Source organism: Mustela erminea, chromosome 6 (genome assembly GCF_009829155.1).
Source record: "Mustela erminea isolate mMusErm1 chromosome 6, mMusErm1.Pri, whole genome shotgun sequence".
Classification (NCBI taxonomy): Eukaryota; Metazoa; Chordata; class Mammalia; order Carnivora; family Mustelidae; genus Mustela; species Mustela erminea.
The window spans coordinates 81,122,668-81,148,079 of NC_045619.1; the positions used below are offsets into that span (position 1 = coordinate 81,122,668).

General features: G+C 41.8%; 1 long non-coding RNA gene across 1 annotated transcript in view; it reads right to left on the bottom strand.

Annotated features, from left to right (window-relative positions):
* The window catches only part of LOC116593663, a 48,935-nt gene extending 25,041 nt beyond the window's left edge, over positions 1-23,894 (bottom strand). Inside the window, exon 1 of the long non-coding RNA XR_004286924.1 lies at positions 23,815-23,894. This is a non-coding gene — a long non-coding RNA (uncharacterized LOC116593663). The remainder of the gene's footprint in view (positions 1-23,814) is intronic.
* Positions 23,895-25,412: the final 1,518 nt, after the last annotated feature.

The following is a 25,412-nucleotide window of genomic DNA, read 5'->3' on the forward strand; positions in this document are numbered from 1 at the left end:
AAAGATGATCATCTTAACCCAAAGATGAACAAACTTCTCATAAAGTCTACAGCATTGTCCCTCTGATTTGAAGTCTCCAGTCTATAAAGATGTTGTAGTAGCTTCTAGTCTGTTATCCCCAAACTAGTATTTAAAATGCCTTCTTGTACAGTTTTCTAAGCGTGTGTGTAATACTTGCCCCCTCCCATCATATTCTTGGTTGCTCTAAATCAGGAACAAAAATAATAGAGCATAATAGTTAAGAACATGATGTTGGACAATTTACTAACCATTAGAATTCTATTTCTTAATAAACTCAGTCTTTTATAAGAAATAAGCACTCTAATGCATAAAAAACACTTTGTAACTCCCTGGCACCTGGTACTTAAATATTTTACATTGCTACTATCATTATTATTATTATTATTATTATTATTCATACCACAAATCAATTAATAAAGTCTGGAACATACCATAAATGTTCAGTCAAATGTTTTGCTCCATGATTGATCCGTGTAGGCTATGCTTTTTAAAATACTCCCCTATGTAGGAAAGAATAAAACGCTTTCCGGGTCCTTTCGATTTATTTGTCAAATGAGGGGATTAACCTAAATGATCTCCAAACTCCATCAATTTACTGGTTATTTCTTAAAGTTACTTTTCTTTGTTGAAACATCTACTTGCAATCTCTTCTAGTCACTAGCCAAGGTAAGTCTAACAACAGATGCTATTATGGAGAAATTATGAAAATGAGCCCTGGCTGTGTGAGATATGATTCACAGTGATGATGCAGATGAGCTCCACTTGCATATCTCACTGATTTACCAAATCTGAGCAGATACAAAACTAGACTCATCATCTCCTGCTGTAAAATTGCTCTTTTTCTCTGTCCCAGTGAGTAGTTTGTTCATCCACCCAAGATCCCACAGCAAAGACCAAGGTAGCATTTCCTTTAAGCTCAACGTGTCTTGTTATTTGCATCTACATCATATACATGTAAATCCTTCCAGGGCAACCCAGGAGCACCACCTCATTCCAGCCACTGTTATCTCTCTCTTCATTATAGCACAATAATCACCTTGTTTTTCTACAATTATTCCCGAATCCATTCTCCACATCCCCAAATACGCCCATTTTAAAATCAAACCTATCTTCCTGGCTCCTGGGTTATAATCCCTCTGTGTCTTCTGTGGTAGGTTAGGTTATTAAAGAAAAAAACACTCTCTCTCCCACCTGCCTCCTTCTGTGCCCCAGTGATGTTGTGCATGGCCACACGACTTCCTCAGGCCAGTGGGATTTTAGTCCATGTGACGCAAGCAGAAGCCATGCCTGTCGTTTGCTGTCAGTCTTGTTTTTTTTGAGCTTTTGCTGTGACCATGAGAAAGAGCTTCTTTTGGCAGCTACTGGCTGTTGGGCCAACACCACAGAGTGATACGCGTGGAGTGGAGCCTCTTTCATTGACCCTCAGATATGCGGCCTCTTACAGCCAAGCCAACCCAGTCGACTTGTGTAAGCAAAAAAACAAATGCCTACTCTCTTATGCCCCTCAGGGGCCGTGGTCGTTTGTCCCGCAGCAATCACTAGCTGCTACAGCTTCACATAAAATCCACTTAGAAGGTCCTGGGATCCAGCCCTGCATCGGGCTCTCTGCCCAGCCAGGAGCCTGCTTCCCCCTCTCTCTCTGCCTGCCTCTCTGCCTACTTGTGATCTCTCTCTCTGTGTGAAATAAATAAATAAAATCTTTTAAAAGAAAGAAAGAAAGAAAGAAAGAAAGAAAGAAAGAAAGAAAGAAAGAAAGAAAGAAAGAAAGGCTTCAGACAACCCAAAAGGACCATTATGGGTTTCTTCAGCCTCAGCTTGTAGCATGCTCCCTCTTCTTCCTCCCCACACTACACTCCGACCTCCCTCTCAATTCTTCAGGTGTGTCAAAGGCCTTGCCCGGCACGGAGTCTCTACGTGGAGTCTGGGTGCTATTTCTCTTTCCTCTTGGTTAAGCCAACTTCCACTCACATTCACTCTATCTGTGCATGTTCCTGTCATGGAAAAACAGCTTTAAACCTCCTCCTCACCAAATACCAGGCTGGGAATCATCCCCCTGTTACATATTTCCTCCTCACTCTGTGCATTTCCTTCATTGTACTCAAAAGACTTGTGATTTATTGGCTTGGGGAAATCGTTAATGCCTCTTACACTAAATAGTGAGCTCTGTCATATCAAGGATGACGTCAGTCTTATTTACCTCTGTACCATCATGACTAGCTTGAATAAAGAGTTTGATCACTCATACTTCCTTGTTTGGAGCCGATTGAAATAGTATTTATATACTGTTTATCTTATATCAAATGATGTCAATAAAACTAACATATGTTAGAGCCCTTCAAGTGTGGGTTGATTCAACTGAGCAGACAATTTTCTTGTCTTTCTAGGATCCGGTCTAGTTCTCATATTCTTGTCACTATGATACATCTAGGTATGTCACAGATCCAAAATGATAGCTAACAATCTGTCTTTTCCTTGTTTTATGGCTAACAATATCTTTTGGCAAATTCAATGACGATACCCCATTTGTAAACAGAAATTGTAAAAGAAATTAGAACTTCTTTTTTAATGTTAAGGGAATTTTTAAATTAAACTGTTGCCAAGGGAGAAGGGTGAAATGAAAACATCTCGAGTCCAGAACTGTAATGGAGGAAGGGGCAAACCAGGTAACAGTGGGGGGGCGGGCGGAACAAACCTGTTAACCCATATATGCAAGAAATTTAATTGGCAAGAAAAGAAAAAGAGAGTGAGAGAGGGAGGTGGAGGGAAAGAAGACAGGAAGAGAGGAGGGAGGGGAGGGGAAGAGAAGAGACGGGAGGAAAAAAGACTTTCGGTGTCAGCAGCCCCAGTGTTTGAAACGGAATTGGAACATAAGCTCCTGACTATGAAGCCATATCCCTCCTCAGGCTTCAGAAATAGCTGTGAAGGGGTTAACCCACAGTCTGAAGGCTGGAACTCTGCCTGGGCCCCTCTCTGCCAAAGCAGCTGTGTAAGCAACAGACTCTGTAACCTTCAGAGCAGCTGTTAGGAGCAGCAGAGAATGAGGGTCAGCCCATATGGGAAAAATAGGTCAAATCAGCATTTTTACACAGAAAACCTCAAGGTAAACCTTCTTGCTGTGTTTTTTGATAGGCCCTTCTATAGTATCTTCCATCGCTATAAACCATTAGCAAGCAAGACTAAGAGGGCTAGATTTTATCAGGCTTCTCTTCAAGAATGACCCACCGAGATCGGCCCCAAAGCACCTGTGTTTCTCTACCTGGGGACAAAACAATTTGATGACAAGCTGAACTGAATCTTAAGGGCTGTTCGCACGCTGTGGCTGGATTCTCTTAAGTGATACGTGTAAGGTACTTAACATTACACCCACATAGTGAACGTTTATGGTCTGATCCGCCCCCAAATAAGCTCTGTTCCTGTGTTGGGTTACTGCTTCTACTTAGCCGGAGAATTAAAGGAGAAATTGCCATCTTCTTACACCTCCCAGCAAGTCACCACCACTGACTGACCCAGGGATGTCTATCCAACAGAAACTGGATTAATAAGAGTATCCCACATCCCCGACACAGTTTATTGGCCTGGGATAGGGAACAGGTATCCTTGGCTTTTCTAAAGTTCTCCTTATGCCACTTTGCTTTTAGGAAAAAACCTACATTAGTACCTGATTTCACTAATCGAAAGAAACTTGAAGAGGATTTTTGGTTTTAAGAAAAAAGAAGAGTGAAAATAGCATTCATGCTTCGTTTGCAGCAGGCGTTCATGGAGGTAGCCCCCACTCTGAGCTACGAGTGGCGCGCCCAAACTCTTTCCCTGGGAACTACACTCAGCATCTCCACATCAAGCTACCAGAGCTTTGAACTATGTCTGTGAGCCTCTGTGCTCGCTCTTTCTTTCTTTCTTTCTTTCTTTCTTTCTTTTATTTTTTTGGTGCATCTGTTAGCAAGACATGCTAAGGTATCAGAAAAGCACAAGAGAGGTAATTTGGATGGGGTCTTGGAACGCTCAAAAAATTTTTCCACATAAATTGATGTTGATTGCTTCTTCAATTTACACCATTCTAGGTTTTCATAGGAACGCTCTACTTTCAGAGAGTGGGGGCCACCTGTACCAGACTTCTGTTGAGGTAACTTAAACTTTTCCTCAGGCTCAATTTGTTGATTGGTTTGTTGTTTATTAACTTGGGACAAGAGAGAGGGAGAGAATTTGGATTCCTCAGTGGTGCAGTTGAGAAGGAATGAGGGGAAAAGCTGCTGGCATCTGTTTCCTGCTGGGTAGCAAAAGCCAGTGTGAGAGAATAAAAGCAGAAAGGAATAGAGAGAAGAGAAAAAGACCAACCTAGCAGCTTTCAAGTCACCTCTAAAACCAGCCAGAGTCCTGCTTTCTTTCACACGCAACCCAGAGTTCTGTTTAATATCCACTGATCTCTAATAGCAATGATAAATAATACTGTTGACTCTATAACCATATTTTAGAGACCCCCAAATCAAGATTCTTGGTCTGAAAAAGCATCTCTCACATGTGTGATTTTTCTAAAGCCAAGTCTTACAAATGCGTAAATGCCCACTGATACTTTGTCAAATAGGTAACACATCATCTTTTTAAAGGGAATAGAATTCCAGGATGTTAGGAATATCCTCAAGTAGGCAGTAACATGGGGGCCCTAATCTGGAGTGCTGAAAACAATAGACATCATATGGGAAGACACAGAGTCGATCTACTTCTCCATAAAGAAAAACAATTCTGAATTGAAAAAAATGGGTTCAACCACAGTGCCTAAAATCTATATTAATATTATTATACTCCTAAGGGTGCCAGAACAAATATATGTTATCTCGTTGTTCCTGTGGAGAATTTCATAGGAAGAATTGTGAAGAGAGAATATACATGCGTGTGCATGTATGTGTGTGTGTGTATATATATGATATAAAAAATATATATGTATGATATTAAAATTAATCGAAATGCTCTCAAGCCCTAAGCAAAATGGCTCTAGTAGTTAAAAGTCCGAGATTGTTGCTCCATCCAGGCTGGACTTTATCAAAAGTGTGAAAGAGGCAAAACCTGTTTTCAGTTTTTCTCATGATATGTGCATCTCTCAAATCTAACTGTAAACACATTTCTTAGGACTGTCCTGCAAAATTAATTGCTCCCTGCCCCGAACTCCTATAAGACTGTGCTTCTTGTTAATCTCCCATCCTATATGGTAATTCTGCTTTTTCTGCAACAATATGAGCTTTTCAAGGGCAAAGTTTGTTTTGAAAAATAATGTGTTAACCAAATTGATTGTTCTCTCCTCAAAGAAGTGAATTGAAGAAATGAGTTAAGCTTCAATAGCTAAAAAATTGCATTAAGATAAGCTCCTTGTGTTTCAATTCTCTGAGGACAAAAGCAATGACTGTTTTTGACCATGACCCAAAATAACAAACACATTTTATTTTGTAACACAGTACACATGTACATAGATATATAAAACCAAAACAGAGATTTCACAAAAACAATATTTATTTTTAAAACATGGGACAAGTTCTGACATCTAGTTCATTTTTTTCTTTTCAATAATAATAGTTGTGATTCATTAAAGCAATTTTATGACTCCTAATGAGTCATGACCCATAGTTTGAAAATATTGCTCTAATGAGAACATATGGTTTGGTGCATGTTTATCAGAGAAAGTGAGAAAGTTGAGTGAAATCCTCAAACCAGGTAAAGTCTCAAAATGGCAAGGATGTCTATAGGTCACAGAATTATGAATTCTTATTAATATTAGCCCAGGAGCAAAATTTAAGACTCTCCCACTCTCAATATATTTTTAATCTATGTATTACAAGATATATGTAAGATAAGCAAAGTCTTGGAGGATTTATTCTTTCCTTCAACAGTTTATTGGGCACCGTGCTTTAGGTACTAGAGCTGTAGGGGTGAGTGAAATGTCCCAAATCCCTGTCCTCATGGAGTTTACATTCTAGTGAGGAAGACCGAGAAGAAACACAGGCATGTTTAATATAATTTCAGGTAGTGATAAATGTTATGAAAGAAAACAAATTATGGCCAGAGTCTAGAAGGTGGCGGAAAGGGGAAAGGGCTATTCTAGACAGGGTGGTCTGGAAAGGCTTCCCTGTGAAGGTGATACTTGAACAGAGTCTGATTGAGCCAGCTGAATGTCTAAAGAGATGTACCAAGCAGAGTAGCAAGTGTCATAAATATGTTTGTGCTCCAATAAGGGGGTTCTGGGCAGGTGGCATGGTCAGTAGACATAGCAATCACATCCATAGTATAGATGGACCCCACCACAACCCCTTCTGAGAGAAACTACCTGGAACGTAATCACTGGCCATTTGGCAGAAGTAGGCAGTCATGGCAGTAACATGTTCTCCCCTCTTCGTCCAGCATGTCTGCCACGAGGTTTGGCCACTTGACCCAAGATTCCTAGACTTCCTAGAATCCAAGACTCCTATCCTAGACTAGACTTCAATAACCTGACAGATAATAAGGATTACTTCCTGTTATGGGTTGAATTGTGTCCCACTCCAAATTTCATATGTTGAAGTCCTAGCCCCTAATACCTCAGGGCTTGGAAAGATGGCAATTGAAGATGTAATTCATGAAGATGACATCCTACTGGAGTAGAGTGGTCCCTAATCCAATATGACTGATGTGTACTCACAAAAGGGTGCGGGGGATTTGGACATAGATATGCCCACAAGGAGGCCACCATGTGAATATGGAAATGATCATCTACAAACCAAGGAGAGAGGCCTGGAACAACCCCTTCCCTAATCCTACCGATACCTTGCCATTGGCCTTCCAGTCTCCCGGACTGCGAGACAATAAATGTTGGTGGTTGAAGCCTCCCAGCTTGCAGAAGTTTGTTATAACAGCCCTCGCAAACCATATACCTCCCTTGGGGGTGCAGGGGCGTTGAGTGGATTCTGTGTGTAGTAAGATTGTTAATATATGGATGAATTGCAGCCCATGCAGCAGACTATGGCTCTATAGTATGAATATCTCCACTTTTTAGCTGAGCCAACTGCATTTCCCACCCTCCAGGGCAGTTATGTGTGGCCAGATCTCGGAGCTCTGGCCAACGAACTGTGATCAGATGTATCTTGTGGCCGCTTCCAGCAGCCTTCCCAGAAGCAGCTGGCAGCTTTTTTCTTTTTCTGTATCCCCTCTTCCTTCCTGGTGGCTGGAATGCAGACCTGCTGGTGGTATTTAAACCATGAGTGACACTGAGAGTGAAAGCCGTGAAGGATGAAGAAGCAGAATAAAAGGAACATGGATGGTTAAAAGCTGTGTGGAACAGAATCTTCATCGCACCAGCACCGAGTTGCCCTCACCTGGACTTTGACAGGAGAAAGAAACAGTCTTTTATCTGGTCTACACCATTGTTTGGGGAGGGAGGTTAACTATTACTTGCCATGGAATCTAATCTGAACCGATACAAGCATGCGAAGTGAAAACAGAAGGAAAACAGAACCCAAGGGAGGATGTTAGCCATGGAGGAAGGAAAATCAGATTAAGAAGGAAGAATCAAAGCGATATGAGGAAAACCAGGAGGAAATTATATCTGGAAAGCTAAAAAGAAGGGAGAAATAAAGCATGAGATATTACTGAACGGATACAAGGACCAGGAAATGTCTCCTGTCTTCTCCAACTTGGTGTGCATGAGAATCATTCTTAGTCTCACTAACGTGCCCAATAAGATTCAGGAGGTCAGTGTGGAAGTTCTAAAATGTTGCCAGATGATGTTGGTGTCAATACTCCCGGTACACTTGGAAGGGCAAAGATTGAGGCCAGAGTGGTTCTCAAAGACAGTTCTTGAATTGGCAACATCAGCATCACCAGGAACCTGTCAGAAGTGCACATTCTTGTCTGTACCCCAGATCCACTGAATTGAGGGGGGGCATGGGGTCGGGGACAGAGGCGGGGCCGTGGCAGTCTGTTTTACCCATCAGGTGATTCTGTTCACCCATCAGGTGATTCTGATGTCTACTGAAGGTTGACAGCCACTAGTGAGAGCAGTAATAGTAATAACAATGATTCCCACAGACGTCGACCACCAGCTGTGGCCCAGCCCGGTAAACACCTTTCTTACATTATCTTATGAGCTCCTCACAATGATCTATTTTATCAGTGAGGAAAATACGACTGAGAGGTTATGTACTTTGCCAAGGTCACACAACTCACAAAGGGTGGATCCAAGAAACCATGTCTGTCTGGCCCCCAGTCCTGTGTCAGCTGTCCTTCAGGGTCAGCCGTGTTATCATTAGAAATGATTTCAGCGAGTCTGAAGTCAAAAGCCACACTGCAGTGGCTTTGAAAGGGAGGGAGTGGAAAAGTGGGTAGAGAACACTTTTTCAAGAACTTCAACTTTGAAGGAGAAAAGAGAAGCCAAGTAAGAACTGGAAGGTAATGGAACGCATGTACTGTTTCTTGCTTGATTGTCTGTTTTTAAGAAGAGGAATGCTCAGAACTTAAAGAGGAAAAGAGAATCTCAAGTTTCAGGGATGTGTTAGAGATTGCAAAAGATCAAACCTGAGCACAATCGGGGAAGATGAATGAGGAAGGAAAGACAATTGATGGTGTCAGGAGTGCTCCGAGGAAATGGGATTTTTATCCAGCAAAGGGGAGAGGCTGAGGCAGAGCATAATCGTGAACTCTGAATATCTAGTGAGCCATTATATGGAGGGGGAACAAATCTTATTTTTATAGCTCTAGAGAGTGGACCAAGGGATGGAAGTTACATGGGACAGATTTCACCTTAAAATGAGAAAGAACTGTCTAATGATTTAAGTTATTTGGAAACAGAATGATTTGCCCTTTGAGATGGTGATTTTCTTACAGCTGAAAGCACTTAGGGAAAAGCTATTTGACATCCACAAGGCAAGGTGTATAAAGGATTATTCCCGTGAATTCACCAGGGGTTTTAACTATGTTAAAATTTTATGCTATGTCCCTGCACTGCCTGTTCCTTTAGTAAACCACTGAAGTATAGTTACTGCTTATGGTAAGGATTTTCTTTGTTTGTGTAGTTTATATCTTGAAGCCTTCTTGCTCTAATTTACAAGTGATGGAGATTACCTGCCTCTCTGACATTATTAAAATGTATTTGAAATAATCTAAGTCACCATTTAGACTTAAAATCTGTGCTTCTGAAGTCTCACTTTTTAAAATGGATCCTGTTTCTAAGCTTCCACTCATTTTTTTCTTTTCCTAGCTTTTTTTTTTTTCAAGATTTTGTTTTTTTGAGAGAGAGAGAGGGCATGCACGCATAAGCAGGGGGAGTGGCAGAGGAAGAGGGAGAGGAAGAAGCAGGCTCGACACTGAACAGGGAGCTTGACGCGGGGCTGGATCAGAGGACCCTGGGATCATGACCTGAGCAGAAAGCAGACGCTTAAACTACTGAGTCACCCAGGCGTCCCTACCTGATTTTGACTATACAACCAGTGACTGGATTTTCTTATTACGCTAAGCTGGAGTCCATTCACAGATGTTCAGACATTCAGCAGACATCACAGTGACGTAACAGATAGTCTCTTCTCCCATAAGATGTCATTATTTTCCAAAGAGAGAAAAATCATCTTTCAGTGAATTTATGAAAAGAAAACCCCCAAAATTCGCACATCTCAACAAATCCCAAATTTACCCTATGTAGGCTTCATCTGTTCTTTTCTCTCATAGCCTCAAGACCTCGGCGTAACCTGAGAACTTTCTGGTCTCTCCACTGTGGGCCACCAGGTCACTGGAAAGGAAGCCCCAATGAAAGCCCTCTGCCTTTCAAGAAAATGAGCACAACTCACCAGAGTAAGTGGTGGCTTGTTTGGCCCATTGGTGAAAGGGCAGAACACAAGCCATGGAGGAGTGCTGGGGAGCAACACCATCTGTTGCATCTGTTATGCAGAACAGTTGGTCCAAGGACCATATTGTGGACTGCAACCAAGAGCTGGCATTTACAGAATTGCCCTTTCCTCTTGGGTTCAAATTCACTGCTGCAGCTAGTGCTTTGTGAAACTTAATTTAAATTTTTGCAAGGCGACCAGAACCTTCTCTCTCTTAGAGTCAACTGGAACACTTGGGCACCAACCCTTGTTCTTGGCTCATGAACTTGGAAAGATCACTTCTAAGGTTATAGTTAAGTTTTTAACGTGAATCACAATATGTGGGTATGCTTTTGAGCAGAATGTCTTTCTCTTTGCATATCTTTGTAATATTTTGTAGAATATGGTGATTAATCTATAAGTATATATATGCATATGTATATATGTTTGAGTGTATATACATATATATGAATACAACACATGTATGAAATTTTGGACATTGGCTTCTCAAGCTTCAGATTGAAAGTAACAATTCCACTTGACATACTGTCACATGATATTTGCATATACACATATTATTAGCTACATGTCAGAGAATGAAAAGAATATATACCAAGCAATTCCATTCTTTGTGCTTTGTGAAATAGCTTAAAGAGAAACGTTTCACATGGCAATGTTAAACTGCTAATATTTGGGTCCTTCTCACTTATTTGAAGGTCAATAAAATTTACAAACAATGTAGCCCAGAAAGGCAGCATTCTAACATTCTAAGATGACCTTTGAAAATAATTTGCTGGTGGCACATACTATCATGTTTTAGTGTGTTTCAGAAACTGCTATACTTACTTTTCTCACCTTTTAAAGTCCCAAATAATCCTCAAATGGGTCTTTTAAATTTTTTTGTAATACAATCATGACATTTTAGTTAAATTAGAAGAATTTTTAATAAGGTCATCATTCCTCAAAATATTTGGAAGAACTAGTTGGAAAACTGGTCTAAAAAGATTTCTTTCTGATTTAACTCCTGGGTTTTTCTGCGATCGGTTAGTAGATCTGTTCTTCTATTTCTTATCCTGAGAGAAGGAAAGAGCCTTTTCAACCTCGTGCCTTTGGAAGCAGGGCTATTAACAGTGGACCACTAGGGGGTAGCAGGGAACCGGGAATCAGGAACCATGGGTTTGGTTCTCAGCACTAGGCTTTCCACAATCGTCCTGTACACCTTCCAAGCGTCGGTTTCCAAAGTGGAGCCACACGCCACAATTTTGGTATAGCTGTTGTTTTTAGAATGTGGTTAAGACCGTGACCCACTTGGAAGGTGTGATGTACAGGGCGACATGGGTTGGGAACCCAAGGGTAGGCCACCAAAGATCTGTTTGCGTAAGGGAAGCCAGAGGCTCCTGGGGACTCTCCATTCTAAAGCCCGGTGGCTTGGTCCATGTGCAGGAGAGGGTGGAGAATGTCGGGAAGGGAAGAGACTTTGAGTACAGCCAGGACTGTGTTGTTGGCGCAGCTCTTTAGCTTCCTCCTACACCTAATGTAGGGTATGACGTGGTCGATTGTTAGGGCAGCGCATGCAGATAAATATCAGACTATTCATTTGTACGAAGACATTAGCCCTCAGGGATCACAGGACACTATCTCTGTGATGACTGTATTCTCTCCCTTTGGGAGACCATCGGGAAAAACCAAACAATAATCCGAAAGTTGTGGGGTGAGGACTGCTGAAGGTTTGTGGGTAGGGTGCATCTGTCTCCCGAGGATGTGATCTCGGGCCGACCAGAACCCTTGGGGTCTGTTAGCTAAAGCTGCCTTTCCATTCTTTTGGGCACATGTGGTCCACTGGTTTACCCAGCCTGGAAAAAGTGGTTCTATATTTTAGAAAGAGCTTGACTAAATCCCTGATTCCTCTTCTGAGTTAGGGTTGTGATTCTGTGCAGTCTCCGAGTGGGAACATCACCGAGTGGTAGAGAGTTCTAGCCCCGGAGCCAGGCCGCTGGGTTCCCGTGGCGCTGCTGGAGCTGGCCCTGTGGGGCACAGCATTGCCTCTCTCTGAGACCCCGCCTTCTCCATCTCTAAAATAGGAGCAGTCGTGGCATCTCTTTTCCAAAATTGTCGTGAAGATTGCATGAGTTAATACATAAAGCTATTTGACAGGGTGCCTGACACATGATGAGCACTAACATTTTAGATATTTGGAAAAATGCACTTGCCTCTTTTCTTTGCAATTTTTTTTTTTTTTTTTTTTTTTTTTTGGTGGCCTTAATGAGTCTAAGTAATGACTTATTGTGCTCCCTAACAGGGCGGTATTGGAACATGGTCAGGAATTTAATATATGCATTTACACATGCTGATTAGTTAGTTCACAAGGACAGTTTTTTTTAGCAGAACTATTTTATATATACATGCTGATTAGTTCATGGGCCTAGCTAATATTTTTCACAGTAGTACTATTACTATTCTCATCATAATGAATCACAATTCTAAAATAAACCTTTTTTTTTTTTTTTTCTGTTAATGAGCATGTATTCCTTAGACACAAAGGAAATATCCATTCCTGGTTGAAGCCTTTTTCAACCAGAGTCATGGCCTTCAAAAGGAGACAACCTATTGATCACTTCCAGAGTTGTGTCATGGAGAAAAAGAAAAAAATAAGGAAACAGAGAAACGGAGCCTTGGGGACATGTTTTGCATGCGTTAGCTAAGTCCAATGTGAGCTTTCCACATTTGAGTGTCGAGATACGTTGTGCTGTCTTAGCCCATTCCAGCTGTAAGGTCAGAGTCAATGAAAAAAACAAATAGTTCCAAATTACTGGGTAAAAGTTTCAAAATAAAAATAGAGGACAACTTTAAACCACGTAAATGAAACATTTTTAGCCATTCTAAGTAGATGCAGTGGGATTTGCTTCTTTTGTGGTTGGTTTTAAATCATTTAATTCACGTAAAATATATTATCCCAGGCAACTTTTTAATCTCATCTTTTGAGGGTTTAAGACTTAATAAGCAGCAAGCTAAAAATGTAGTTAAATGTGTAAATCATTTGTACAAATAATCGATAATAGGATTTATTAGAGAATATAATAGCCAGTGTAACATTTAATCTTGAGTAAATGAATAATTTGTGAAGTACTTCATGACTTTTCAGGAAATTTATAATCGCATGGTTAGATTTGTGCTTTAGGTAATTTCAGAATATAGATTTGTGCTTTGGGTAATTTCAGAATATAAAATAATAAAAATATTATAGGATGAATTCTTGAAATTTGGGATAAAAAGAGCATGATTGATGTTATGAAATCATTGTTTTAATTACACTTTCCTTAGCTGTTGGATTATATCCACGGCCTTTTAATGTCAGTTTCTGTGATTTAAAAAATCCCCTTCACATTCATCTCCGTTTCTAGCACCACTTCCCTGCTGGCTTACTTTTCAGAATTGTACATGCATACCATGAGGAATACCAGGGGCAGGTCAACAGACACCAACATTAACAACAAAACCAAAAGTCGGCATTTCCTGTTTATAGTTCTCAAACAAGGGTTGTATTTATGACTTGGTATAAGAACTGTACCCTGGCAAGTAATAAGAATGGGCCCAAGTTCTCAGAGAGAGATGGCCGTTGAGAACCCAGAGACAATGCCCAGGGTGACAGTGTCTTCAGTGGGTCTCCAGGGACCATGGATGGCTTGGTTCTCAGCTGAGTAAAAACTCAATTCAGTCCATGTATCTGGATAATAAGCCTCTTGGAGACTCACATTAACCGAATCATCTCTGGTCGATGCATAAATCAGAATCCCAATTAATTAAGTTGCAGTGAAAAATACGTACTCTTTCCTGTTACCATAATATCTGAGCTGCCCAGGGATGGTGTGCCATTTTGCTCCCTACTGTGACCAAGGTGCCTAACACAGTATTTTGCAAATAACAGCCATTCAGTAGGTATTAACTAAATTTAAAGGACAAAGAGGGACACAGAGAGAGAGAGAGAGAGAGAGAGAGAGACACCCAGGAAAGGATACAGCCAAGTAAAATGTCATCCAAATCTTAAAAGCTTAGTGTTCCATCCCACTCCTCAGGCAACATAGGTGTGTGATACACTAGTTAATGCTAGTTCATACTAGTTCTTCAGATTCCATTGTTTTCGCTTGAGGGGGAAAAAAAAGAATTGAATTCTTTCAACCTCTTTGATTTTCAACCTTTTTCATTCTCTTTATAATTCAGTCTTTCTGCAGAGAGATTACCTTATAACTCGTAAAATGTTAACTTTTCCAGCCCTACCTCTCAGGGACTCAACAATGATCAGCTTGCTTGAACGTCCCAAACCTCCCCAGACACACATTAGTAGACAGTCTCTTTGTTCTTTGAGAGGCAGTCCTCCAAAATGGGGATCCCCTTCCTCACCTTTATGTACCATCTACTTAGAATATCCGAAAGAAGAGTGCTTCTTTAGTAGAAAATATATTTCAACACCTCTCCCCACCCCACCCCCAAAAGGTAATGGCAATTCCCTGTCAGTACCCACCCGCCCACCCCCAGCAACACAAAGACAAAAGAAAAAGAAACTTCTATCCAATTTGTAAATTCCTATACTTGAAACCGATTGCTACTTGGTACTTCAGAATTATGCATATGTATTGACAATACAGATTTCATCCTATCTGACATTTTGGGGCCCCGGTTTGTGCAACAGTTTTCTATGTTAAAAAGTTAAATAATAATTCCCTCATTCTAATTCTTGGCCCAAATCAGACGTCTGCATGTGTCAAAGAAAGAATTGCTGAGCTGACAGCTCGCTGCGTCCATGGCTGATCAATTACCTGAATTACCTGCAAAGCTCTGAATCCTGCTTAGAAAACATGTAGGAAGCCTAGGACCAGACATGATGCCAAGGAGTGCTGTGAGCCTTCTCCTGTCCTGGGTCACAGCCTCAAATACAACACTGAGCTGGGAGAGATCATGCCCAGAATTCAGACTTCCTCTCTCAGCCTTCTTTCCCAGCAAATGTCTAGGGAAATTTTCCCTGTTAAGGCTATTCCTATTATCTTCATTATTCATGCTCAAAATAATAAAGATAATGTTGAGAATTACAGTCATTGTGATGATGCTAATAATAGACTAATATTAATCAAAAGTCTCTTCCGGCCAAGTCTCTTCCTGGTATTTCACAGATATTGTCTCATTTCGTCTTCAGAACAACTCTATGAGGTTTTATCTTTTTCATTATTCAGATGAGGAAATTGAGGCCTAGAAGATTAAAAAAAAAAAATCACTTAAGATTAAGCAATCATGCAGCAGTTAAATGGCATAACCAGTACTGGACCTCTGGACTTTTTGACACCTCTTTTTTTTTTTTAGATTTTATTTATTTGTTTGAGAGAGAGTGTGTGTGAGAGAGATGGCAGCAGCAGGGGGAGCTGCAGAGAGAGAGGGAGAAGCACGTTCCCCAGTGAGCAGAGACCCCAGGACCCTGGGATCATGACCTGAGCTGAAGGCCGAAGCTTAACCAACTGAGCCACCCAGGCGTCCCATGTCTGACTCCTCATTTCTTAACTAGTACTTTTGGCCTCTCCCATCTTAAATCCCAGTAGAGAAATTAGTTGCATGACACATGTCAACAAGAGAATCTCAGATTTCTTTTTTTTTTTAATGTTCAGTTAGCCAACGTATTATACACCATTAGTTTAATGTCGTGTTCAGTGATTCATTGGTTTTGTATAATACCCAGTGCTCATCACCACAAGTGCTCTGCTTAATACCCATCACCCAATTACCCCTTCTCCCCACCCCCTTCCCTTTTGAAACCCTCAGTTTGTTTCCTAGAGTCCAGAGTCTCTCATGGTGTGTCTCCCCCTCCGATTTCCTCCCATTCAGTTTCCCCTCCCTTCTCCTATGGTCCTCCGTGCTATTTCTTATGTTCCACATATGGAACTGGAGGGGATTTTGCTAAGTGAAATAAGTCAAGCAAAGAAAAAGAATCTCAAATTAAAATCTCATTAGACTTCTTTTTACATTTACCTTTTGGTCAATTTTGACTTTTGGGGTAGGGGGTACAAATGTGGATAGCTAGCCCTCTAGTTTCACCTACCTTTATGCTCTGCAAACTTTTTATCACTTTGGGATTTATGTCACGCCCTGTCAGAAGGGAAGGATGGAGACAAAGAGGTAGAAGATAGAACAGTTAATTGTGTTACCATAACAGCTTTGGGAACAGCTGAGAGACTTTGAAACTAATGTATAAAATTAAGCTTTGGGATTATCTACTTCTTTAGTACTTCATTCATCTGGATATAATGAGATGAGTCAGCCAGTAGCCAAATCCCACTTACAATTGTGATGTAAGTATTAGGAGGAAAAGCTTCATATATTATACTTCTGCCATTGTTGCCCTAAGAACATTTGCTTTATGTTTTCTTTGTATAGGTGGAATTCTGTAAATGTAACTTATGAATAACATTTAAACACTCTGAAACCATAATGTTTCAATTTCCTAGCATTGACCCAGCTCTTGACATGTTTATAAAAGCAAGCTAATGGGCACCTGGGTGGCTCAGTGGATTAAGCCTCTGCCTTCAGCTCAGGTCATGATCTTGGGGTCCTGGGATGGAGCCCGGCATTGGGCTCTCTGCTCAGCAGGGAGCCTGCCTCCCTTTCTTTCTGCCTGCCTCTCTGCCTACTTGTGATCTCTCTCTCTGTCAAATAAATAAATAAAATCTTTAAAAAAAAAAAAAAAGGCAAGCTAATGCATCAATTGCTTTTATATTTATTTTGTCCAATTATTTTGCTTTTCTATGATTTTTTTAGAAATTAGGAATATTAATAGCAGAACAGTATACAGACAAATGAAAGTCTATCCTACCTTTAATGGCATCTAGAGAAGACAACCACAGTTTCCCTCGATATTCCTTTCCAGAGTTTCTCAGTGTTCATTGAAGGAATTTCTCTCTAACATCCAAATCTTATTCCTGTGAGTGAGTTGCATTTCCTACTGCTCCATCCCCATGGAGATGGACAATAGTCTGTCCCAGGAACAGGCAAGGGTTAACTTACATGCTACGAAAAGTTCTGAGTTTTATATATATGGAGAAGACCCAGGAATTAAATTTTAATAGGCCTCCAGATTTGGGCAGCAATCAAAAGATTTTCTCTATAGCAACAATTACACACACCACTGATCTGAGATCAAATATTTATGTCTTCCCCTACATGCTAGAGGACTAGCATTTTGCTAGTTACTGTTATTACCAGGGCAATTCAATAGAGGGCAAAAGAGACTAAAGATGTCATTTCACAGTGGAAACTGTAAGAGAAAGCAATAACAAGCCTGGAAAAGATTAAGCACAATTGGAAATGAGTCTAAACTGAAATAAAATACTGTATTTGAGTAGATTTTTTTTTTAGGGCTGTAATTTTAACTTCTACTAAAGGACTGTCGTTTCGCCTATCACTGAAACACACACAAAAGAAGACAAAGAAGTCGGATGTTAGCAGGAAACAACAGCTCTTTCCCATATCCTAAAAAGTTCTTTCTTTTGTAGTACTATATTGTTTGAAGAAGAAGACTCTCCCATTATGCCTTAGGGAAAATGTAACCATTTTGAAAAATGAAACATAAATTATACTTTCCTTTGGAAAAACTTTGTGTCCTTTGGCATTGGTAACACAGAAAGCAGTAACAGAGTCAATTCTACCCATGCAAGACCCCATCAAACAATACCAATGTCTCCTTTGCCTTCACAGACTTGAGCTTTCTTCACATTGCCATCATTATCGCCACCACCATGATCACCACATGACCGACGGCTCTAATGCTTTATCCTTAGGGGTGCAGTGTGGCCATAAATTCCCCCAAACCAGGTACTTTCCAGGTACCATGACAGAGCTGCCCTTGAAGCATTTATGATTTAAGAACTTACATTAAAGTATTATACTGCTATTCTTTCATGACTTTATTGCTTTTCTGTTCACATTTCTGGTGATTTTATTTGGTTCCAGGGAGGCTGTGAAATTCTGTACTTTCTTCCCATTTGGCTCCAAGTGTAGAACCCAGTGGGCTTCCCTAGGACCGCTTCAGTCTCCTCTGGGGCCTCTAAACTGGGAATGGTTCCAATGAGGATACAGTCTCTGGGCAAAGTGCTTGTATGATCCAGATGGGCAGACAAGACCAGAGACAAGAGAAGATAATTAGTAATAGAAGGAAGTTCTACTTTTTTCTATTCCACAAGTAGTGGAATAACATGCCTGGCCAGAGTTCAGGAGGAGAGAACACTAGGTCTACTGGAGTTGAGAGATTCCATGTGGCCAAGACTAAAGGAAAGTGGCTCTCCAAATGAGGGGACTATCCAATGTGAAGACTCAGAGAATGGAAGGGGTGGGGATGGTCATGGGGCAGTAAATACCTCTCTCACCTCTAATACGGTGTTTATGAAGGCAAGAAGCAGGAGATAAGATTGAAGAAGGAGCTTGTGATAGGCCTGAGTGAATGGCAGGCTTAGAGATTTGAACTTTATCCTCCACTCATGTTGGAGTTGAAGATTTCTAGAAAAGGGAAGTGACTGAAGGAAGGGGATATTTTAAGAAGATTCGTGTGGGAGCAAAGTGCAGGACAGGTACGAGAGGAATGGAAATTCCCTCCCTAAAACAAGAAGACACATTCGGAATTCCTACAAAATGCCAGGCACCATTCATTCATTAGCAGACATTTATTGTTCATTATGTGCTAGGCACCATTCTGGGCCCCAGGAATATAGCTATTAACAAAGGTGGGTCCGGGGTTTTGTGGGGCCCGAAGTTTAAACAATTTAAGGAGACTTCTCTAAGAAAAAGAATGCCAAATTACAAATACAAAATTATATATAGGGCTTTTGAAGAGGTACACGCAAATGAGGGTCGCTGAGAATAAGCTTCATGAGCCTCATGGTAAATCTCTACCTGATGAGGAAGACAAGGGACCCTCCCCCTTGAAGCTTATATTCTAGAGGAAGCAGGGACGAAAGATAGACAATAAGCTAGTAGACAAAGGAGATTTTTTTTCAGAGAGTGATATTTACCTCAAAGCAAATAAATGTCTTGATAAAGAGAAGGGGTGGGGAAGGGAGAATGGAGAGAGAGCAGCTTCTGAGGGGCTATCTGAGAAGGTGGTTGGCATTCCAGGCCGAGGGTCTGTCCAGGGGACGCACTAAGGCAGCGTGGCTGAGGAACAGACACAAGCCAGGATGGCAGAACAGAGTGACTAGAACAGAACATGAGGACAGGGTAGGCAAGAGCCTGGTCCTTTAGAAACTTGAGAACCTTGTAGGCACCTCTAAGGAGGAGCTGGATTTAATTGTACTTCAGTTACCTGTTACTAGGTACCAAACATGTCAAAACTGAGTGCTTTAAAACAATAACCATTTGACTGTCTCACGATTCTGGGAGCTGACTGGGCTCAGCTGGCCAGTTTACCTCACAAGATGTCTGCTCAGGCTGCAGAGCTGGACGAGGCTGGGACAGTCAAGGTGACCCACTCGTGTGTCCAGTGCCTAGGCAGAGACAACTACACCGTTGGACTTAGCTGGACACTGACACATCTGGGCCTCTCCCTCTCTCTCTCTCCTTGTCTTTCTTCTCCCTATGCTTGGTTTCAGGCTCTCTCCCATGAGATCTCACCAACAAGATAAGTAGATCACTTATATGGGAGCTCAGGGCTTCTGCAAGTACTAAAGCAAAAGCTGCCTAGACTTTTTGAAGCCTCAGCTCAGAGCTGGCTGCCTTTGTCACATGTGCTGCCTTCTGCTGACTGACAGGAGTGACGGCGCTCACCTTCAGGGAGGGTGTAAATACTGGGAGATGTGGCTCATTGGAGACCAGCTATCACATAAACCATTTACTTTCTAAAAAGTAAATCTGGGGGTGCCTGGCTGGCTCAGTCGGTTAAGTGTCTGACTCTTGGTTTCAGCTCAGGTCATGATCTTGGGTTCCTGAGATCGAGCACTTTCACTGGGCTCCGCACGCAGCAGGGTGTCTGCTTCTCTCTCTCTCTCTCCCCCTCCACCCTTCCCCTGGTGCGCATGCTCTATCTTTCTCTCACTAAAATAAATGAATAAATCTTTAAAAAGTAAATAAATAAAAGACCGTGCTGGCTGTGAAGAATGTACTGTAGTAAAACAAGATCGGAAGCAGAGAGGCCAGTGGGGAGGAATGTCCTGGTAAGAGGGTGGGGTTTCCCGGACTATGGCGTAGCTGTGGGTACGTGGAGAGAAGTACATGGATTTGGGGATGAGGGTTAGGGCTAGGGCTAGGGTTAGGGCTAGGGCTAGGGTTAGGGCTAGGGCTAGGGCTAGGGTTAGGGCTAGGGCTAGGGCTAGGGCTAGGGCTAGGGCTAGGGTTAGGGTTAGGGTTAGGGTCCAGTAGTTAGAGAAGCACGTCTGTCTGCCATTTGTTGAAATAAAGAGAAGAGTCAAGTATTAGGATGTTTTATCATCAGGGAACTATTGAGGCTTTTCGAGTGAGGAACTGGTAGAATGAAAGTGGGGTTTAGAAACAATTTGTGAAGAAGCAGAGGGAAAAATGGATTCAGGTAGAAGCAGAGTGCAGGAGAGGGAAAGAAACCAAGTTTTTTCGAGACAAGTTAACAAGTTCATTCTTCCTGGGGTCCAAGGATTAGATAGCAAACCCTAAACTGCCGTGATGGCCAATAAAGTGGAAAGGAGGAGAAGCAATAGTATTGTGAAGGCAGAGCTGACAGTCCTTCATGACTGCTTTGATATGGGGACTAGGAAAAGTCAGTGATGGGTGCATCAGTCAGGATCAATTCACCCAGCTTCCAAGCCAGGACAAGGGAGATGGCCAGTACCACGGACAGAACTAGGAAGGTTGGGAGAAGGAGCTGGCTTTGGGGGAAAAGGTCAGGTGTTCACGGTCACAACTGTTGCTTCCGGTAGGGCCATCCACAGAGAATGCTCAGCTGGAGACGCTTGGGAAATACAAGGCTGGACCTCAGGAGGAGTGAAGTCAGAGATGCTGACCCCTCTGAATATGGGTAGATGTGCTGGTTGACTCCGTGGGAGAGAAAGCCCTTACCGACTGGGCTACTAGAGCGAAAGAGCAGAGGGTCAAGGGCAAAATTGTTTTAAAACTCAGATCTGGAAAAATGAGAGCTTCAAATAGAAAGGGAGCCGTCAGTAGTATCAAAGGCTACAAAGAGCCCTAGGATGGTATAAACACTGGCTTTGGCAATTAGGAGATCATTAAGCAAGTTTTCAAAAAAAGCATTTTGGATCAAAGATCAAGGAGACAGAATGTCGGGGACTCAGAAAAACTGAAAGAAGGGGAAAGGGTTTGTGGTCCAGACAACTACCTTCTAGTTAGTGATCAATGGGTTTGGGGTGGGGGTGGGGGAGAAGAGGGCACGTTTTATAGCAAGAAGCTTAAGGAGACCGAGGGTGTTGAGCTACGCACTAGCCCTTTGTATCACTGCAGGAAAGAACTGCATTTACTTATAAAAACGAAAGAAATGAAAACAAAGCTTTTCATGTCAGAGAAACAGTAGTTGCAGATGGATGTGGCATTTGTTTGGCTCTGAATTAAAAAGACATCCTAACATGTAGTTTTTAGGACCTCTGTTTATAGGGGCAATGAGGGAAAAGCAACCTCAGAGAGGGGGAGAAAGGCATTTCACTCAGTCTTCCTGTTTAATTCTTACCACATTAGCCAACCTTAATGAAACCTATAGTGGGCTGCACTTTACTGCCTTAAAAATATCATGTCTTACAAATTTGGCAAGGAGATGACAGGTTTGGTGTTTTGTTTTTTTTTTTCCCCCAAGTGGCTGAATTATTTCCCTCTGTTTTGTAACCCATTTAACTAGTTCACATGAATCACAAGGCCAGGCTACTAGAAGCTTGACATATTTCCAAGAAAATGGTGGGGGGGCTGGAGGTGGGGAATATTAGTATCTATAGGAAGAAAAGTTAAAACACACACACACACACACCATGTTTCTGAGAAGCTGACACATAATTCCAATTGCTTGATCCTAAACTATAACAACAAAACATCATTATCATTATTATTGTTATTGTTATTCTGCACTGAAGACAAATGGAAGAGCCAGAGTTCTCAAGCTCTTATATCTAAGAGGCAGTAATTAGATTCAAGCAAACCTAAGTTTGATTTTCTGCTTCATCACTTACTTACTGTGCCAGAGGCTATAGACTGCTCTAAGTGCTCATCCTCAACTTCTGTTTTGTAAGAGAGCATCCTAAGTTTTAGTGGGACACAGGGCTAGCTGCCCAGCCATAGGCTACATTTCTTAGCCTCGCCTGCACCTAGGGATGGCCATGTGTCTAAGTTTCAGGTCAGTAGAGTGTGAGCAAGAAGGATTTTCACGGGTTCGGGGTCCGCTTCTTCAGGGCAAAGCTAGTTGCCCTAAATATCCTTTTTCCTTCCTGTATGCTGGACACACAGGAATAAGGTGGTGACCACATGCTATTCCTTATGTCTTTCTCTGTTTGACTTATTTCATTTAGCATGATCTCCTCCAGTTCCATCTGTGTTGATTCATGGAGAACATTAGGAGACGGAAGGGAAAAATGAAGGGGGGCACGGGGAATCAAGGGGAGACGAACCATGAGAGACTATAGTCTCAGAGAAACGGAGGGTTTTAGAGGGGAGGGGGCTTGAGGGAATGAGTGAGCCCGGTGGCGGGTATTAAGGAGGGCATGGATTGCATGGAGCACGGGGTGTTATATGCAAACAATGAATCATGGGACACTACCTCAAAAACTAATGATGTACTGTATGGTGACATAACATAAAAAAAATTATAAACAACAACAACAACAGAACAAGGTGGTGACTGAGCTTTTGCCATGCCGGAGACGGCAGTAGCTACATAAAGGGAACCTGGGTCTCAAAACGATCTCATGGAGTATCGCTGCTCTGACAATCTGGAATGCTCACACTGGGGCTGTTAGGATATAAACATTAACTTAATTAATTAAGCCATTATACTTTCTGGTCTCTTTATTACAGAAGCTCAGACTATCAACTCAAAAATTCATTTGTTAAGAGTCCTTGGTGTTCAACCCCTCCGGATCTCAGTTTCTTCTTCTATAAACTGGGGATAATGCCTTCCTCACATCTGTTGTGAAGATTACTGAGAAAAATGCATGGTGACAGGGGCATGGGGGGGGGTGTCCAGAGCCTGACAGATGACTGGTAGATGATAAATATTTGGGGTGTCCCCTTCGATCATGGAGGAACATGGACTTCATATACCTTTTCAATATATATAGAAAATAGGGACACCTGAGTGGCTCAGGTCATAATCCCCAGGGTCCTGGGATCAAGACCCAGTCTGGCTTCCTGCTCAGTGGGGGGCCTGCTTCTTCCTCTCCTCCGCACTCAAGTGCTATCTCTGTCGCTATCTCTTTCAAATAAGTAAATAAAATCTTTAAAAAAAAATAAGAATGTAGAAAATAAAGAGACTGAGTGTCAAGCATGATTTGCACTGCATGGGCGACACTGGGAAACCCACCATAAGTTTGAAATACCTACACAAAAAATGCATTTAGTACACCCCACCTACAAAACACCATAGTGTAGCCTAGCCTACCTTCAGTGTGCCCAGAACACTTACTTTGGTAAAATCTCCTAACACAAAACTTGTTTTATCATAAAGTGTTGCATAATCCCACATAACTTACTGAATACTGTACTGAAAGTGAAAGATGGAATGGTCCTCGGGGTAAGTAAGCTTGTCAGCATATGGGCTGTTTACCCACCGATCCCGTGGCCGGGAGGGAGGTACAGCTCGCTTCCACCACCCAGCAACACGAGAGAGCATCAAACCACCTATCGCTAGCCTGGGAAAAGATCAAAATTCAAAATTTGAGGTACAGTTTCTGCTGAATATGTATCACTCTTGCAGCGTCATCAAGTCAAAAAATCATAAGTCAAACCACCGTAAGTCAGGGACTGCCTGTAGATAAAAGGCACTCACATTTCCGTCAGATTATAAACTTCTTAAGGACCGGTTTGGAGACTTGTTTCCACTGTATCGCAACTGCACACACATAGGGAGACTAAAGAGTTGTCGAGTGAGGAGAACATTGCTATAAAATGTGAGTTAGCTCTTTTTATCTCCATCACTTCCTTCCCTCCCCATGACCCTGCCCGAGGAAAGAGGAAGCTGGCAGACAGAGAAAAGCCAGTTGTCCGAGGTGATGCGGTTTCTAAGGAGCAGACTTGAGATGTGAGCCAAATCCAGGCCTTCCTGCACCCACGTTTGGAGGTCTTCTCACCCTGAACCTAGATAGATGCTCTTTCTTGAGAGCAGACTTGGAGACAAGTAAGATATCTGTACACCAAGGGATGGAGAAAAACGATCTGAGAGAAATAGGGGAAGTTAGAGGGAACTTTTTTATATTTTAAAATTTGGCTCTGTTCTGCACAGCCCTACAGTTGTGGTAATCCTTCCCCCTCCTTGCTTCATAGAGGGCAGACACCGATCTAAAGCACCCTTCTCGTTTTATTCCAACAACCTATGGTGTAGCTAGAACTTTCGGATCCCTATGGGAGAAAATGGTTTAAATAAATTCCTTTAAAGACCCTTTGTTAAAGGGCCAGACTGACAGATCTGTGGCCTTCAGCCCCAGTGGCACTTACTCGAGAGAGGAGAGAAAGACAGGAACCCCCTATGGGGCTAGCGTGTTCTCACTCCAGCTGCTGCGCAGTGCCCTTCGCAGTTTTATCGTGACTGTGATAGTGACACGAGTCCCTGATCCTCTGTAAGAATAAGTCACTACAACTAGGGCCTAACTCCCCTGTGTAGAGGACTTGATGGATTATGATTATAAATTACAAATTAGAGGCAGATTGCTTTGAGCCGCTATCGGATAAGAAAGGTATTGGTCGATTAGGTTTTAGTTGGATGATTTCCAGAGATGTTGGTATATCAAAATATCAGGTGAGGAAGAAAAATTCCTGAAAACAAAACCAAACCCTGACCAAACCCTAACCCTAACCCTAATGAAGGTTCTTGTTCTCTGTTTAGATTCAGAGATGCTTCCTCCACATAGCCCTGGGCTCACTTGCAAAACAGAAACCTAGAATTGATCATCCATCCATATTTCTTCTCATATTTATTTGCATGAAATATTATATATGTATGCAGGTGTGTGTTCCCAGGTTTAGAAAGTTTCTACAAGTATTATCTGCAAATACTGGATTTGGCTTCAGATATCTATGACAGCATTATTTAATACTTTGAATTAATACTTATTTTCTGTCTTCATTCTTTCATTTTAACCCCTTCCTTCTCTCACTACTTATTCCTGTTTTTCTCTAACCTGAATCACAAGGGTGGATATTGTTCAGAGTGAGCATTTGAAAACCATGCCAGTTCCTTTCCAATTCTGTCCTGAGAGGTGAAGAAGAAAGATGCTCTTATTATTTTTTTTTAAGATTTTATTTATTTGAGAGAAAGAGAGAGGAAGTGTGAACACAAGCAGGGAGAGGGAAAAGCAGACTTCCTGTTGAGCAGGGAGCCTGATGTGGGACTTGATCCCAGGACCCCAAGATCATGACCTGAGCCGAAGG